The sequence below is a fragment of the Hyla sarda genome, chromosome 2 (assembly GCF_029499605.1).
Source record: "Hyla sarda isolate aHylSar1 chromosome 2, aHylSar1.hap1, whole genome shotgun sequence".
NCBI lineage: Eukaryota > Metazoa > Chordata > Amphibia > Anura > Hylidae > Hyla > Hyla sarda.
Window position 1 is genome coordinate 375,745,346 of NC_079190.1, and position 19,758 is coordinate 375,765,103.

The following is a 19,758-nucleotide window of genomic DNA, read 5'->3' on the forward strand; positions in this document are numbered from 1 at the left end:
CCTTTTCTGTGAGAAACACTTAATTTTCTTGAAAAATGTCAGGGGTGCCAACATTTACGGCCATGACTGTATGTGTGTGTGTATAGATGTATGTTATTGCAGTGTTAGTCAAGGTGTGGCTGTATTGTTGTGTTTTTCTGTGACGTTGTATTCAGTCATGGTATGGCGGTATTGTTCTGTTCTGTTATGGCGTTGTTATTCAGTCACGGTATGGCAGTATTGTTCTATTCTGGTATGGTAGTGTTATTCAGTGACGGTATGGTGGTATTATTCTATTCTGGTATGGCAGTGTTATTCAGTCATTGGATGGTTGTATTGTTTACAAATGGGGGAACACTTGTTTACATATCGGACAAAAATAATTAGTTTTGACCAAAAGCCAAACCCCTAAGGGTTGGGGGGGGGGGGTAGTGGTAAAATGAGGTTTTGCCTAGGGTGGCTAAAATCCTTGCACCAGCCTTGGAACTGGTCATGGGTGCCCAACGCTCAATATTGCATTTGGGTAGGTCATCTGGTTTAATCCTAAATTTAGGTTCTGAGCAGGCATTCTATGGATGACACTCTATCCGACCTAAACATTGATTCAGCCCAAATACACCACTTCTTTTCAATGGTATTCCATAATGGCGTCTTTTAGCAGGATAATGTTCCCGGCCACTTCAATGTTGTTCGGGAATGGTTTATGGGACATGACAAAGCGTTCAAGATGTTGACATGGCCTTCAATATTTAACACTGTGCAAAAAGCATTGCTAGTGAGCCAAGCAGCACATGCAGTTCAGAAAGTCATGTTAGATTTGCCCCCAATAAGATTTGCAGACATCTTTCCAGTGAAATACACATAGGTGGACTATACACCATAAATTATCAATCCCTGTGAAACGTTTAAGTTATTAAGTTATGATGCCAGCAAAAAGACCATTGTAGCTCAAGGGACCTCTACATACTGGGAATCACTGGATATTTCTTGAGGTATGCTTTGATTTGTGGATGGTGAGGACACTCAGATACTGTATGTACCCTTAGGGCCGCTGGTCAGTTTGTATCATAATGAAAATGCACCATTTAAAAGTCAAATACAAAAATGTCCCATCTATTGTCTGATGTCTGTGATTCACATTTTATCAATGAGAAAAGAAATCTGAACTTCTTAGACGTATTAAAGGTTATGTTTTAGACTATATACTCCCCTTGTGTGAATTGTTTTTTACTTGTAATAGGTACAAATTTAATTAGCAAAATGCATTTAATGGGTTCTGTCATAAGGATGGGAGTTTTTATTGTAGATGAAGCACGTGCTAATGTCATTTTAGTAAATATACAGACATAACCACCCATGTTCATTTCCCTTAGTGTCTGAGTTACAATCTCAATAAATGTTTAACTTCAATTACCTCTTTTGGGCTCTGTTCACATCTGCAAAGGAGGCATCATTAGAACACACCGTCATAGATACCTTAATTTTTATTAAAACTGTATTTTATTAAAAATGGGACTGCATGCACCACTATGTATCCAATCAAAATGGCGGGCACCACTGTGATAACATACCCAATTATGTAAATAATAAAGTCTGTTGATGTCCACCCTGTGATAGATTGAGCACAGTGCTGTGGCTTCTGTTAGATACAGAAACCATGTTGCAGATGTGAAAAGATCCAAAAGTAGACCTTAATGGTCTATTCACACGTACAGTATTCTGCTTCAGATTTCAATGTAAACTGAACACAGCTTGAAATCCTGCGCATCAAATCTGCGCAGAATACTGTACGTGTGAATAGACCCTAAAGAGGTACTCCACCCCTAGACATCTTATCCCCTATCCAAAGGATAGGGAATAAGATGTCTCATCGTGGAGGTCCCGCCGTTGGGGACCACTGCAATCTCCCTGCTGCACTTAGCATTCATTTAGAGCGACGTGCCCCCTCCCATAGACTTGCATTGAGGTGGCGGGGCGTGATGTCATGAGGGGGCGGGGCTATGATGTCACAAGCTCCTGGCACCGGCTCCAGCATTTGGAATCGTTTGTTACAAACGCTGAGCAGCAGAGTACCCCTTTAATGGGTATCAGCGTAAATCAGAGAGGTGAGGAACTGTTGGTTTGTTATACTATCTAATGTGGGGTCCCTTAAATGTGTTATTCTTAATTTTTTTTACAACCTGGATAACCCCTAAATGGAGATTGTGGCCAACATTTATCATTGTCTTTAGACTGTTTTTTGTGTCTACCAAAGGCACAAAAAGGCGCAAGCAGGGTTTATTTGCGCTGTTTTTGCGCCTTTTTGTTTACACATTTCTGCTGATTTTGAGTTGCAATCCACTGATTTTGAGTTGCAATCCACTGATTTCGCCAATACACATTATATAGAAGGGATTTATGAACTGCGCCTTTTTGTAAAAAGGTGCAAAAAAGGCGCAAAGCCACTGAAAAGTGTCTAAAACTACACCAGCCCAGACTTGGTGTAACTTTTTGGTGTATGTGAAGAGAGAAATTTCAGAAAATGTGACCTGAACAAAATTTATCAAATGCTCTGTGACCATATAATAAATTTGGTGCTCCTACACATTACCAGCACACAAAAAAAGGTGCAGAAAAATGCTTCACTTACACCTACAATGATAAATGTGGGCCAGTATGTTGCAAAATTTTGCATTCAGGAAACAAAGCATTTATCATTGTAGGTGTAAGTGAAGCATTTATCATTGTAGGTGTAAGTGAAGCATTTATCATTGTTGGTGTAAGTGAAGCATTTTTCTGCACCTTTTCTTGTGTGCTGGTAATGTGTAGGAGCACCAAATATATTATATGGTCACAGAGCATTTGATAAATTTTGTGCAGGTCACATTTTCTGAAATTTCTCTCTTCACATACACCAAAATGCTAAGCTAAGTCTGGGCTGGTGGAGTTTTAGAGACTTTTCAGTGGCTTTGCGCCTTTTTTGCACCTTTTCCCAAAAAGGCGCAGTTGATAAAACCCTTCCATATCATGTGTATTGCCAAAATCTGTGGATTGCAACTCAAAATCAGCAGAAATGTGTAAACAAAAAGGTGCAAATAAACCCTGCTTGTGCCTTTTTTTGCGGCTTTTCTAGACACAAGAGTCTAAAGACAATGATAAATGTTGGACTGTGCATCCTTTACTGTGCTGTCAAACCATTGCAGTTGTGTGTTATTTCCATAGGCCACTTCATGGCTCCAGGTGAGAGATATCAGTATTCACAATTGACAACTAAAATGCATTCTGCCTGGAATAAGAACAGTATGATCTATGCTCTTAAATCAGAAAATGTAACTGTCGACAGGAGCACTTACATAGTCCTGCCAGTTTCTTTGACAAAAGTTTTTCTGTTTCCGACCCTTTATATCTCATGTAATTTAATCTCTTGAAGTAACAAATTGAACAGCAAAAAGGCTCCCAAACTAAAGGACAAATAGTTCTTATTCTTCTCCATTTTATCCAGTTGAACTCATTTTATGGATTTCAGTGTGAGGTCGGCAGCCGAGCGGAGGAGAACGCTCTCAGTAACCCTGTAAAATGTCTGAGATAGTAGAGAGTTATGGACCTTCCAGCTATAAAAGCCTGGAGTGTATTCCACTAAAATATTGTAAAAATATCTGCTCTTATAAAAAGGACAAAAAAGGACTTATCCATCTTGTTGTCCATCATGTTGTCATTTGAAAACTTTTTAATGTAATGATTCTTTCACTCTTGATGGACCAATTGTTCAAAATCCTTATGTTCCAGGACACTATGGGGGAGATTTATCGTTGCTTTTTGAGCATTTTTTTGTCTATGTTTTGGCGCAGTTCAGGCGCAAGCAGCATATTTAGCAACTTTTATGCGTCTTTTGATATAGACAGTTTCATTCTTTTTGCCTACCTGTAGAACTTTTTCTTTTTGACCATGCAGTGGTCACATATTTATCATTTGCGACTTTTGTCAAAGGTCGCTATTTTGTGCGCAAAGGTAATTATTAATAATTTCTACCTTCCACAATTCAACCTTTAACCCCTTGTGGACGACAGCATCCCACTCCCCTTCTATGACACGCATTCAGGAGCTGAGCGCGGGTCATAGCTGGGTGGTCCTGGCGGCTATCTGCCACCAGGACCCATCTCTAATGCCAGACATCACCGATCACGGTGATGCCCGGATTTAACCCCTTAGACACCGCAATCAAATTTGATTGTAGCATCTATAATGCAAGTAAAAAATGTCCCAGCAGCTCTGTGAAAGTAAGTAAAAACACCTAACCTGCCAAATTCAGGACCCGGGAAAATGTCTACTTCCCTCCCTCACAAGTGTCTAGAAAAAGTTCATTAATACAGGTTCTAGCATATGTCGTGTATGATCACCCCTTGCCTTAGTGGCATATATTCGGGGGTACACCGATTCCTGCATAGATACAAGGGAACTCATAATACCATGTATACAAAAAGAGAATCAAGTTCAGACAACACCTTAATAATTAAAATCATGATTTCATTAAAGCAATTTTTAAAAAACAATGTAAACAGACGATAATGATTGGAAATGGGATTAAGGTTAAACACCAGTACAAAAAAATAGGACTACTGCCAGCTACAATAAGCTTACATATAATATGGTGTAGAAGGTAATCAGTATGGTTTCTCAGTCTCTTAGAGAACTGCACTTCACATAAATTATTCCTGCTAGAGTGCTCTATGTGCGGTATATATAGTATACACTTACCACAATTGTGGGTATTACTAAATATTAAACCAGTTCAATAAGGTGCCTGAGAATATTAGAATGCAAATGTGCATATAAAGATATAGTAATTACTCAAGCACTATCCATGGATACATGCAGACTACAGAGAGACATAGAAACTAATCAAGTTAAGTACATATAGTAACCTTACCCATATTGAGCAGCAGAGCCCTGTCGAAAATTTGCATATGCGAAAATTTATATATACAAAAATTAGCATATGCGAAAATTCGCACGCCAGTCTCACACAGTAGTATTAGAGCCTTCTTTACACCACACAAGCTGGAAGCAGAGAGGGGTGATCACTGTGATGTGTACTGTGAAAAAAAAAACGAATATTCGTAATTACGAATATATAGTGCTAGATTCGCGAATATTCGCGAATTCGCAAATATGCGATATTTCCGAATATTCACGAGCAACACTATTTATGACTAGGCTTTATAGTATCAGTACTATTACACTATTGTTTTTACAGTGTTTTGCAAATTAGACAGTACAGCAATAACAAAGTAGACAGGTGAGCAATAACGCGCCTATTTACGGCAGTCTCTAATGGACTTCATACTGCTACATGTACCTTTTTACGCCATTGTGGAAAAGCTTAGTACAGGTGTTCCATCGCAGGTAGTCTAATGACAGCTCTAATGGCTGGAATCAGAAGAACATCTAATCCTATACATTTAACCCCTTAAATACCCTAGTCAATAGTAACTGTGGCACCTAGATGTTTTACAAAGCCCCAAAACTATGATTGTCTTTGCATATCCACCATTGAAAAAGGGGACGCTGCTCCCCGAAACGCGTCTGATCCAAGACTGCCTTTGCACAAGAAGTCGGGACTATTTGGATTATTTGTCAACCACTATTGGTCTTTTACTGCCCTCTCAGCTTCTCCCTGCGCCGTCCGGGTAGAGAGGGATACTACGCCAAAGACCTCCAGCGCTGCCACACGCTACAAACAAACATTACCTTTTCCAGCGGACTACGCAATACCTATCTCTACCGGACATCTTCACCTCTCCTACACCTTCTCTGTGCTGCCGGGGCTGAGAGGCATCAATCCGGATCACCGTTAAGCGCTGCTATGCGCATATTACTGCTTTCGCCGGAGCCGGTAAGAGGCACTAAGTGCCAGACTTTGATCTATTTTCCCTCTTGTACTTTGTCCCCGTGCCGTCGGGGTATAGAGGATAGATCGTTAGCGCTACTGCGCATAAAAGTATACTCAGTGGGCTCGTAACTGCGAGCCTCCAGAGCTGAAAAAACTGTTTATTGGACATATCCTATTACATACATTGGTTTAGAAACCCCCATCATTGTCCCACCGTTTAAGTGCAATACTATTTTACCGTCATGTTTTAAATGTTTATAACTAACTTTTACCATTCTATTTTAGTGAGCTGTCTGCGGCAAGAGCCCTGCCCCCAGACCTCACAGTATTATTCAATAAATGTCATTATATTTTATATCTTATTATCAGACACTTTCTTTCTTTCTTTTTTATTTATCTCTATTTATTCAGCCACATTCTAAATTTTCTTCCTAGCCTAGTAGGACTGCTATTTTTCTATTTTTTAAATCAGTATATATATATATATATATATATATATATATATATATATATATATATATTGCCCATGGGTAGGTATCCTCAGTTTAGGTCTCTTATATTTTACGTAGAGCTCCCACACGTGTACATTATACTCTTTAAATATACGATGAATTTAATTTTTAAATATTACAGAAATCTGATTTCTTGAAATCAAAATATTAGAAATCATATAGAGAATTACTAAATATAGTAACAGTTCATTAGGTTGAAAAAAGACCAGAGTCCACCAAGTTCAACCTATAACCCTATTGTGTCCATACTGTGTTGATCCAGAGGAAGGCAAAACACCTTTACATCTAAGCTGATTCATCCTTCAAAAAATAGGTGGCAACCTTTGAAGGAGTTGTACTTGTTGCTAGTTCCTGTTGTTACTAAACAAAAAGTTGGAAAACTCCGAGATAAATTATTTGTAACAATAGATGCGGTTGGCTCACCTTGTATGTGGCATGCTCTTGGCATTCCACTAAGACCGTTCGTAATTCATGAAGGATACTGGCAACGTTTTATATTAAAATAAATGATCCTTTATTCCAAACACTTATAAACCAACATGATAATCTCTTTTCATTAAAGGGGTACTCTGTTCCCTTGCTTTCGGAGCTCCGCTCCCCAGCGTCCGGAAGTTGTTGTTCCGAACGACACCCCCCCTTCCCATAGACTTTTGTTGAGGGGGCGGCCCTGAACATGGAAGCCCGCACACACATCGTTCGGAACAATAACTTCCGGACGCTGGGGAGCGGAGCTCCGAAAGCAAGGGAACGGAGTACCCCTTTAAGACAATGTGCAAAATAAATACCACTCAGGACACAGGAAGTGACCCACATGTATAGGACATATACGTCCTTCTTTTGGGCACTGTACACATGGGTCAGTTCCTGTGTCTTGAGTGACTTTTATTTTGAATATCTTGCTGTAATGGAATAAAGGATCTTTTATTTTAATATAGATCGGTGCTGGTATCCTCCATGTACTGCGATTAGTTAGTAGTAACTACTCACAATGGCTGCACATTTTTACTTTTATATATTAAAACCGTAGCTCATATTACAACAATTGTGCCTACAAATAACATATACAGTACTGTACTTGACATCTCTAAGGCATTTTATCAATGGCTTATTTCTTCCCCTATATTGAATGTATAAAACATATAACGGAAGAAACTCAGGAAATGCAGATTTGATTGATTTCGAATTTATGGAGCAAATGAAAAAAGCTTTTTACTAAACAGTGGAACGGAAGGTTACAATTAGAGATGAGCGAACTTACAGTAAATTAGATTCGTCACGAACTCCTCGGCTCGGCAGTTGATGACTTATCCTGCATGAATTAGTTCAGCTTTCCAGTGCTCCGGTGGGCTGGAAAAGGTGGAGACAATCCTAGGAAAGAGTCTCCTAGGACTGTATCCACCTTTATGCAGGATAAGTCATCAACTGCCGAGCCGAGAAGTTTGTGACGAATTGAATTTACTGTAAGTTCGCTCATCTCTAGTTACAATGTGATAAACCAGCAATTTACTTCTATTATAAATAATCTATCTAATCTGTCACAGGTTTTTGTGTTACAGTCCTACACGAAATAAATTATTATTTTAAATTATTAAAAAACATTTCCAACAGGTGATTTATTCTTAATATGTATATGTGCCAGAGATGACAGCGCGGGGTACTTTGTCTATTATAATGCACCAATGTTAACCCGGGGCACTTGTTATGTGTGGAGAGAGTCCAAGTGGCCAGTGAAGGTTTACTTTGTTTTAAAGATTTAAAGCCAAATAAAGACAATCATCAGTAAAGCATTTGGCAAAAGCATAGGGGATATTCCAGACAAAATAAACAAAGGCTAAATTCAGCTGTATCCATAAGAATTACTAAACTTATTTCTGTCAATGGCATAATGTTATTAGTTATTTTTTGAGGTTGGCAAAATTCAGAACATTCTATACCAATTGTCACCCTGCAGCCTTCTCCTTGCTCAATTGTCAATTGTGTAATGCTGCAGAAAGGAAGGGGGGATTCATCGAAACTGTTCCACGTTTCTTCTGCACAGGTTTTGATAAATCTCCCCCTGAGATTGATCCCACTTGATTATTAAGGAAGACATCTGTTTTTACATTAAATAGATACTACAGTCTTTTCCACTAAATTAAAGGGGTATTCCAGGAAAAAAACTTTTTTTTATACATCAACTGGCTCCACAAAGTTAAACAGATTTGTAAATGATTTCTATTAAAAAATCTTAATCCTTTCAATAATTATCAGCAACTGAAGTTTAGTTGTTGTTTTCTGTCTGGCAACAGTGCTCTCTGCTGACATCTCTGCTTGTCTGGGGAACTGCACAGAGTAGAAGAAGTTTGCTATGGGGATTTGCTTCTAAACTGGGCAGTTCCCGAGACGCGTGTCATCAGAGAGCACTTAGACAGAAAAGAACAACTCAACTTCAGCAGCTCATAAGTACTGAAAGGATTAAGATTTTTTAATAGAAGTAATTTACAAATCTGTTTAACTTTGTGGAGCCAGTTGATATATATATATATAAGTTTTTTTCCTGGAATACCCCTTTAATTAGTATTCGTATTTCACATCATATTTTGGCTGTATGCTCTAGGCATACATCAGAATGGCATGGCCATAGGCTTTGATATACCAAATATAGTCTACTTGTCATTACATTTGGTCTGTTTTACACATACATGTTATACATGTAATACGTTTTATTTGTGGTCTCCCACATATTTTTGTCTCACAAGGCATTAAGGCTGATGTGTCAGCCTGTATTTGTGGGAGGGGCAATGGGTGTTACTTAAACGTCACAGGACCGCAGTGACGTCATCCTGGCGTGCATACCTGATGTACAGTATAATAATGCATGTGGGGTTGGTATAATGAGTTGAGGAATAATAGCTGTTCATTAAGATTGGGGAAGATGGGTCAAAAGGGTTAACATTGGATGCATTAAGGGGCAGGAGAAAAGTAATAAGGGAGAGTGGCACCATTAATGGGCCATATAACCATCAAGTGAACATGATAGTGGGGTTACTTCCAAGCTGTATTTGTTAATACATCTGTCTTTGGGTCAGTCAAATGTTTAAGGGGTACTCTGGTGGAAAACTTTTCTTTTTTTAAAATCAACTGGTGCCAGAAAGTTAAACAGATTTGTAAATTACTTCTATTAAAAAAAAATCTTAACCCTTCCAGTACTTATCAGCTGCTGTATGCTCCAGAGAAAGTTATTTTCTTTTTGAATTTCATTTCAGTCTGACCACAGTGCTCTCTGCTGACACCTCTCTCCGTTTCAGGAACTGTGGACAGTTCCTGACATGGACAGAGGTGTCAGCAGAGAGCACTGTGGTCAGACTGAAAAGAAATTCAAAAAGAAAAGAACTTAATTTGTAGTATACAGCAGCTGATAAGTACAGAAAGGATTAAGATCTTTACATAGAAGTAATTTACAAATCTGTTAAACTTTTTGGCACCAGTTGATTAAAAAATGTTTTTTTTTTTCCCACCGAAGTACCCCATTAAGGGTCTTGAGGTATCTTAGTCATGGGGGGCCATGGAGGAACCTTTGGTGGTAGTATAGGTGGGTTACATGGGCAATATGGATGGCGATCTATTGCTGTCGTATGTTTAGCAGTGATTTCACTTGAGGAATATCAATATAGGTAAACTTTACCTTTATAATTTTCTTTATTCAAGTTCACTACGGTTGCATAATGTTTATAGATTTTTTAGGAGCCTCAGGAGCCTCAGAAGTTTAACAAAATTGCAGAAATGCAGGACTGTTAAATAGTCAGGCAGTTATGATATTACTGTTTCCCATGTATTCTGGCCTGTCATGTTTTCAGGTAGTAACAATATTGTTACGTTTCCTATATAGTCAGGCCTGTCATGTTTTCAGGAAGTTAAATTATTAGTACAGTTCTGTTATGGCCTGGTAGAGTTTTAGGCAGTTACATTATTATTATGGTAGTGTTTCTTTTTATTTTTTCCCTATTCTCATGGATACTAATAGCCTATAAACAAAACAAAACAAAAAAACACTAAGGGGACCATATTATACCTCATAAACATTACGGAAGAAGTAGAACAAAGGATGGGTAACGGGAAGAGGATCCTGCTACGCACTTTATTAATATGCTGATAAAGCTCATTGAGCAAAGAAGCATACAATTAATAAATAGAATAAACCTGGTAATATCTGGGCATGTGTATAAGCACCATAGAACATATAAGGAAGCATAATAAGTAATAATTGGCAATATACATCATGTAAATATGTTTCTAAAGTATTATACCATTGTAATGTGTTCAGAATGCGTTGTCACTTTAAGACTGTTCACCATGTGACTTGTCATGTGATTGTTACCCAGTGATTAGGTGATCCCAGGGGTGACTTATGGGCTCACTGCTAGTCTCCCCCATATAAGCCCTGGGTGGAGCTAGCTCTCTCTCTCTTTCCTTACAAGTCTTTGCTGAGGTCAAGTCAAGTCCTAGAGATTATCCAAAATCATAGGAGGCCTCAAGTCCAGTCTGCAGCCACAAGCAGCTACAGGTAAGCCACAGTCTCAGTATTGTCAGTCATCAAGTCAAGTCAAGTCAGTCACAGTCACCATTTGTCAAGTCAACGTGGCCTGCATTAAATTGACCCCAGTCCCAGCAAGCCCTTAAGGTCTCTGAGTCACTGGTCACCTCTGTGGGCCCTGGCTGAACTGTATATACTTTACCATCTGTTTACCCTCAGTAAAGCTTCCGTTATCCATAACTTGGTGTCAGAGTCATTATTGCCCGTGTGCCTAGCCCAGGATCTAGCAGTATACCTTCGGTGGTAATGAAGATAAACCATGCCCTGGCGTCACAAATACAAGGGGTTAATGCCATCTGCCCCAAGGGTAATTCCATCAGCCCTTTGCATCACACCCTCTATCTACAACAGAGCCAAGGTGCAAGTGCTAAAGTGCTAGGGGGAAAAAACCTCATGCTTAGAATAAAGCAGCATATACTTATATAGTGTGGATATTATACATACATAAAGCATGGGTCCCCATATACCAGTTACCCACCACAACTCTGAAGCGTTGTGCCACCAGGCTTTGTCCAATACATAGGTATTGTAGCTTTGCAGTTCTCAGAGTAATAAGCCTTGTTCATTTTATGGGGTGTCAATAATGGGGTTTAGGTACGTTTCATTGCATCATCCATCAATATGTGTTTTTCATTATGTGCATCCTGTTTTATTTTGGAAAGTTGTAGCACCCATTAGACATTGTTGTAGCACCCATTATGACCTTGCATTTAGCTTCTAGTATGTTACATAACTCAGGTACCGGCTGATTACCCTTGCCAAGTCATGAACGTCTCATCTTGTTATCCTTACATATCTTATCTTTGTATTCACTAGCCATTATTTAATTTAGGGTTGACATCCCAGGATTTCGGTAGTGGTAGTTCTTAATTCACACATGGTTTACAACAGTGTTCTGGTTTTTCACATGTTACATATGCCCTGGTAGCTGCAGTTTGCCCTCGTCAATCGTCAGAGCCTCATGTCAGTGGCATTGTTACTTTGTTAGAATGTTCCAGTTAATGTTGTTTTTTACAGTAGTTTATTACAGAGGTTTTTGCTGGATACCATGGGGAAGTCTACGGTATAATTGGTTGGAGCTGCTTCCACCTTCAGGCCTCATATCATTACGATACATTACTTGTTTTGGTACTGGTTATATGTTGGCCTCAGTTGCTTTCTAATAACATTCACAATGTCAAGTTAGCAAGGTTCCTGAACCTGGCATGTCTACGGACTCAGTCGCTGGTTCAAAACCTGTCACGTCTCAGTTGTTCAAATAAGTTTTTTTCATTTTTTATGTCTGCAGGCTGCAGCTTTGATGTTTCAACAAATCCTGTCATGTCTACAGGCTCGGTCATATCATATATCTTTCCCACTTGAGTTTGTATAGATAATATAACTGTTTTATCTACTGGTTCTACCACATCACTGAGCCTGTCACATATTCAGGCTTAGTCATAGCGAAGCCTGCCAAGTTATCAGGAGCAAAACCGTCACGTATTCAGACTTAGTCATAGTGAAGCCTGCCAAGTTGTCAGGATCAAACCGAACTAGCATTATAAACTTTCTGTTTCAAGCATAATACCCCAAGTAATTGGGGGAGTTGGTCTTTACCAGCATGAATTCAGTTCTGTGGCTCTCGTCACTGGATGTAAGGCAGGATATTGCCCTCACATTCATCAAGAGGGCCATACCATTTACCTACTTGCTCAATTATGTTTGCCATTTAGATATAAGGCTAGCATATAACACTATCATTTCTAATTACCAGCCATCCACTTTTTTTATCGTTATAGATGGGATAAGGATTATCAGGTATCAACATCCCATTCTAAGCATGATATGAGTAGGCGATAACATAGGGAGTAAGTATTTTGCCACCTAGAATGCTATACGTCTGTTAGGGGTACTGCATGAGTTGCTGGGAAAACTCCCCACCTACCTCACTACCTACTAAACTGTTGTCACCCTTTCCCAAGCCAGCAGTCCTAATAGTAGTTTAGCAAATACATTTTGTATGCCACTTTTCACTTTTCTATAGCTACAACAGGTCATGCTGCCACATTGGGATAAGGCAATGCCTTCTAAACCGCATATTCCGACAAGTTACTCAGGAAGCTCGGTTAATAGAATTCTTTCTGTAGCAGCTCAATTGCATATGGGAGAATATCAGTAGTATCAGAATATAGTTATGTAAATAACAATATATCGGCTTGTCACACTCGGTGGCCACAACCACAAATAAAATATATACTGGAGTAAAAAAAAAAGACGAAAGATACTTAAAGGGGTATTCCAGGCAAAAACTTTTTTTTATATATCAACTGGCTCCGGAAAGTTAAACAGATTTGTAAATTACTTCTATTAAAAAATCTTAATTCATCCAATAGTTATTAGCTTCTGAAGTTGAGTTGTTGTTTTCTGTCTAACTGCTTTCTGATGACTCACGTCCCAGGAGCTGTCCAGCTCCTATGGGGATATTCTCCCATCATGCAAGGGATATTCTCCCATCATGCACAGCTCCCGTGACGTGACATCATCATTGAGCAGTTAGACAGAAAACTTCAGAAGCTAATAACTATTGGAAGGATTAAGATTTTTTAATAGAAGTAATTTACAAATCTGTTTAAATTTCTGGAGCCAGTTGATATATATATAAAAAAAAGTTTTTGCCTGGAATACCCCTTTAAATATAATTTTCTAGACATGAACATTGATTGGTTGTTTTAGCAACTGGTATAATGCCATTTGTCCTTTTTGAAGGGTTAAATACCCAGGTGTGGGGGGCTTTAACAGACTTTAAATATTTAGTCTTTCTAATGAATAATTTTTAAGCTGTTTGCTTGTCGCGCAGGAGCCTGAATATGTTCGAGTTGTTGCTTAGCAACAAAGGCCACAGCTGGCGGGTAACTCTTAGTGAGAGCCAGCTGTGTCACTCGTCATACAGTAGGAGGACTTTTGATATGTATCACTCTTTCAGATTAGTGCAAAATCAGTCTTCCAATGTTGGAGCTAGTCAGCTGATATGGTACCTACAACAATATTGAGGCATTTGATCATGTTGTACCACTAACTATCATGTTAAAGATATTCATGTGGCATGGTTGGGCACAGCAAATACTGTCTGCCCTACACCTTACTGCCATTGGGTCTCTCCTGTTCCTCCAATTCCCCCTGGGCTCAAGGCTTCCTCCTCCTTCTGTCTTTCCTGTGGCTGCGGTTTCTGGTGCTCCCTCCAGGATGCGCACCCATTCTCTAAATTTGTCCTCCACCTCCCTGCCTGACACTGCCTATGTAAGTCTTCCCTGCCTGATTACCTGGACCTGAGGAATAGTGTGGTTTTGTCATGGCAAATATATGTTTGCCAATGTTGATCTGGCATCCTGTACCTGATCTCTGCCCTTTACCAGACTTTTCCACTGCCTAATCTTTGCATATTACATTGATCCTTCCATTCATAACCTGGGTCGTTCACCCTGATCCACCTGCCACAATTCTTCTGTCAGAACCTGACACTGAACCAGTGCCACCTGCTACAACTTTTTTATGTGGACTTGACTCCACTATCTGTCTGCAGCCTACCACCCAGGCTAGCACCAGCACTACCTCTGCTTATCCACTACCCATACTGGTACTATGGGATAGCAACCTAGTACCTTCTAAAAGCAGAAGTCCAGCTACTGCATCCTGGAGGGGGATGAAGGGTAAAACCTATAGGGTAGCTTAGCATTACATAATCTCATACATATACCAGGCATAAGATAATGTAAATATAAAAAATTCTTCAAACCTACTTGCACCACAACAAACTCCACTTTTATTATTCAATTTTTACCAATTTATTAAAGGGAAATAAGTTTACCGAGAGTCTGGCTCCTGAAATTTTCCAGCAATCAACATATATTTCCCAGGCATTTTTTATGTTGTCTCCCTATTTCAGCTGCAACAGGTGCAATATAGTATTTTATGTCCTTTGTGCCATCAATGATGTTGCCATTCTGGGCACCTCTCTGCTCTGGCCAATAGAAAGACCTCCAAGAGGGTTAGTAATTCTTCTTGCCCTTATGACCTAAAATCAGGATGAACACCACATTTACCAGCAAATTCCCATGTAAACATGTGCAGCTAACAAAAATGGAAGAGTATGTTTGCATGAATATTTGTCCTGCAGGTCACCCCCAATTATTCACCCATCTATACCATTCCTATTAACAAGACCTCATTCATTGGTATAGATGCAGTAGGCACCAAAAAGATTAGCAGTGTCCTGCACTATTACCATGGTGCGGGCTATGCCAGTAGCATAGCATAGCAGTTCTGTCTAAGCTGTTCTCTACAGAGCAGTTCTGCTACTGTACTGTAAAGAACAGCGTTACGGCAGGGTCAAGAGGTGCACTACAATATCTTTATAGCGCACTGCCATGATTTATTTTGCGGCTGTCATATCTGGACTTTAGTGTTTAGATATGAAAGCCTGTTATTTAGACTCTGGTAACTTTTTGCCCCCAAAAAATCAGAATACATAGACATCTGAAACAAGCTAAATATGCCAAAAATGCCAAAACTCCATGAAAAACACCATGCAACGATTTTTTTAATACTGCCACTGAACAAAAAATATGCCAAAGAAGCGTGGAAAAAAGTACCAAGTGGGTTTGGCATTTCATATTTCCTTATTGAACTTAGCTAACATCAGGATTTTTGCTGAAAAAAAATGCATGTGGCGATTTAGGAGGTTTTTTTGGCTGTTTTTCCTATAAAAAAAAGTTAAAGTGAAAAACCAAGCTATATACTGGTTTGTTGCATATGGTAATAATTATTCATTTTCTATATTGCCTTTATGTATAGTACAGATACTTAGAATACCAAGAAATTATAAGATACAAGGAACAGCTCATGAAGGATTTCTAGGTCAAAGAAAGTAAACTATGACGCACCAAATACAGTATATATGATTGTCAGGGGTTCAAACACAGCAGCACACTTTGCAATTAGTGTTGAGCGACATAGGCCATATTCGAATTCGCAAATATTCGCGAATATATGAACGAATATTCGTCATATATTCGCGAATATTCGCATATTCTCGTTTTATTTTCGCATACGCGCAAATTCGCGTATGCGAAAATCTGCATATGCGAAAATCAACATATACAAAATTAGCATAAGCAAAAATTCGCATATACGAAAATTAGCATATGCAAATTTTGGCATATGTGAAAATTCGCACACCAGTCTCACACAGTAGTATTAGAGCCTTCTTTACACCACATAAGCTGGAAGCAGAGAGGGATGATCACTGTGATGTGTACTGTGAAAAAAAAAAATAATAAAAAAAAAAAAAGAGGAATATTCATAATTACGAATATATAGCACTATATTCGCCAATATTCGTGAATTCGCTAATATGCGATATTCGCGAATAAAATTCACATTGCGAATATTCGCGAGCAACACCATTTGCAATATTAGCTCAGGGACTTTCTGAAGTTTACACTTACTGACAAATTAGGATCTTAATTCAAGTACAAGTATGGCCAATATTCGGATATAACACAATATGGATGTTTCTTAAGTTATTTTCATTACTCTTGTGGCTAATGCAACATTTATAACTCAGATACATTTAGATACATAAGTCAGATACATTTACAACCATAGTATCAACATAATAGATTGATATTCAAAGACAATGTTTAAGCGCAGTTATTATGAAATGGACCCTCTAGTCAAGCCAGCATTTAAGAGATTTGGTGGTAGGGCACACATGCCCACGAAACATAATGCATCTGTCTCCCCGGTTGCAGCAGAAGTTCAACACCGCCTCTAGAATTCATCTCTGCTGTTCGCCAGAAGCCTCATGGATTTCTGTGTCTATGATAACAAATCCACACACAAGTCTGAGAATACCATGAACGTCGTCAAGCATTGGCTGAAGACGGACTTTGTTTCCAGTAGATCATACTTCATTATCAAAATATTTCCTTGCTCTTTCAACACAAAAATCACACGTATTACCTTATTTAACCACTTAAATATCTTGCTAATAAATTTGTGCACTAGCTATCAACAGGAGTGTCTAACCTTACTATGGCCTTGTAACATTAAGGGAATCTGCCATCACTTTCATGCTGCCTGAACCACAAGTCACTAGAGTGGTCCCCAGCAGCTTCCCCCTGCCCCAACCAGCCTTTATTGGAAAACCATCAAAGAAACCAGAGGACCAACACTCTATAATAATGGCCACGGCATTCATTTTTACACTGTTCCATGTGAAGTAAAATTTAAATATTATTATTATTATAAATTTGTATAGTTTCTGCTTTGCTTTACTGCTTAAAAAAAATTTAAAACTTTAACAAAAAAAAATATTAAAATGGCCATTTTCTGACCCCTTTACTTTTCTGACTATGAAACTGTATGGGGGCTAATTTTTTACAGCCCAAACTGTAATTTTTATTGATATCAGTTTTAGTTGGATGTGATGTGTTAAAAAAAAAAAGTATGGCAATTGGTATTTTTTGGTTTTGTTTTGTTTATGGCATTCACCATGTGGCTTCACTAACCTAACATTTTTATAGTTTGGACATTTCTGGTAGTGACAATACCAAATATGTTTTTGTTTTGTTTATAATGGGAAAAGGGAGATAAAATGTTTGCTTGCTGTGTTGTTTCATCCCTGCTTGCGAAAAGTACAATAAGGTTTTAACATGTTGTATAATATGAATGATTCTTATGGCCTTCACCCCATATATTTGGTCATACTATGAACCTCAACTTGTGTTGGCTTTATTACAAAATGTTTACAGTAAAATCTAAAATGCAATTTGTTTTTATTCTGTATTTATCAGATACTGACATGTGGAGAGATGTGGAAAATGTTCCAAAACTTATGAATATAGCGGATGGTGTGATCCCTTTATCCTCCTAATGAGCATGTCATGGATCATGAAGGATGAAGACAAGAAATAAAATGAGACGCCAGAGCAGAAGGTAGCCAAGCTATTAGGGACTGTGTGTCTGGGGAACAAGACTTGTCAGTCAGCTAATTTTAGTACAGTAGGTTACAATATAGTCATTTTAATTTTATCACATAGACTGAATAACAATGACAAGGGTTTGTGTCAATGGGCAGGACGTGAACAGTGAATTGTTAAAGTGGATATATTGGAAAAAAATGGGTAAGAGACTTTGACGAGGGCATAATTGTGATGACTAGCCAACTGGGCCAAAGCATCTTTAAAATGACAGAGCTTGGGAGTTGTTATCAGCACACAGTTGTTATTTCTTTCCAGAAGTACTTCAAGAAAAGAACACCAGTATACCAGCAAAAGGGTCAAGAGTCACCATGAGTCATTAAAGGGGGTGTTAGCGAAGGAAACAAACTGTGTACAGTGTCAAAAAAGTAACTTAATATAATGTTTTAGCTTTTCTTGTAAGCTGTTATGTCACAGACTCTGAAAGCAGTCTTCTCTGTCCCTCCTCCCACCCTCCTCTGCTGTCAGCACTGAATGAGACAGTGATGTGGAATTATTATTCATTAGATTTTTCATCCATTAAATAAGGCAGCTGGGAGCCCATTCTTAGTCACAGTAGTTTATATCAGAATGAACTCCCTGCTGCCTTATCCAATCAGTCATAAATCTAATGAACAGTAATACCAGCTACCCCCCTTGACATCGCTGATCTTGTCCCTTGATGATAGGAGGGAGGGGGAGAAGGGAATCCACATGAACTTTGACTGTTTAATTAAATAAAGTGTATCTTTAACTGAGCAGCGGAATCCGTGACGAAATTCCGTATACATTCCGCACAAATTATGCACCGATTCCGCCTAAGGCCGCGTTAACACAGCAGAATTTCTGCACTGAATTCTGCATGGAATTCTGCATGGAATTCTGCATGAAAAATCTACATGAATTTTTAGCCTCTGTCCTATTCACACAGAAGAATTTCTGCTGCAGACTTTCTGCTGCAGGAATTCCATTGAAGTGAATTGTCTATTCAGAAATTCAGTGCAGAAATTTTGCTGTGTCAACACGCCCTAACTGTGCCTCTGAAATAAAACATTACTAAGTAGACTTTGTTAAAAGGAGACCCAATAAGAAAATATAGTGAGTTATTATCTCAAATTAGGCTCTGCTTTTCTTAGTCAGAAACCTCATGTCTCAAATGTCTGTCAAGTCCTGTACTTTTATGACTTTCATATTGCTTCTAGTTCAGCACTATAATTACTTAAGCAGACATTTTCCCAATAGTGTTATAATACCATTATACAATGAACCTGTACAAACATTCATGACATCAATGTCAAAATACCAGAATTCAAGTAAAAACACAAAAAAATATATATAGGAGCGCAGTCCCAGTGCATTATATCTGGTGGAAAAGGTTATAGAGAGAGATGTAGTTAGGTTATGCTCACGAATGAGAGTTATGCTAAGAGCATAATATCTGTGATAGTGTATCAGGAGCGGGTCAACAGCATTGGAGTACCCAATTTCCAGTCGATCTCAGCAGGTAAACAGCAGAGTTTTTTTCAGGACAAATTCAGGACAAAATACCTCCAGACATGGCGCTTCTCCCAAGAAGTGTAACATGTTACGCATTTTGGGCTCGGACTGAGCCCTTTCTCTTTGAGTTGATAATAGTTTCAGAGATTTCATTAAGGCCCCCCAGGGATAAAGTGTCCATTTTATATATCCAGAAATCTCTGAAACTATTATCAACTGAAAGAATACACAAGTGGGTAGTGGTCTCCTTCTAAGGCTTTGTAGGTGACTGGTCCAATTGGTAGAAACATTAAGTCAAAGTACTGTCCCCATAACACTTGCTCTTACAAA

At 38.7% G+C, this 19,758-nt stretch overlaps 1 protein-coding gene and 1 long non-coding RNA gene across 7 annotated transcripts in view; one reads left to right on the forward strand and one right to left on the reverse strand.

Annotated features, from left to right (window-relative positions):
* Window positions 1–19,758, reverse strand: part of RAP1GAP2 (RAP1 GTPase activating protein 2) — an 882,491-nt gene that overhangs the window by 331,345 nt on the left and 531,388 nt on the right. The window lies entirely within an intron of this gene.
* The window catches only part of LOC130356646 (uncharacterized), a 44,413-nt gene continuing 38,476 nt past the window's right edge, over window positions 13,822–19,758 (forward strand). The window contains exons 1-3 of one of the 2 annotated variants that reach the window (XR_008888955.1): window positions 13,822–13,943; window positions 17,767–17,908; window positions 18,211–18,668. This is a non-coding gene — a long non-coding RNA (uncharacterized LOC130356646). Of the gene's footprint in view, window positions 13,944–17,766; window positions 17,909–18,210; window positions 18,669–19,758 lie in introns of those variants that run through there. The other variant, XR_008888954.1, reaches the window with a different exon arrangement.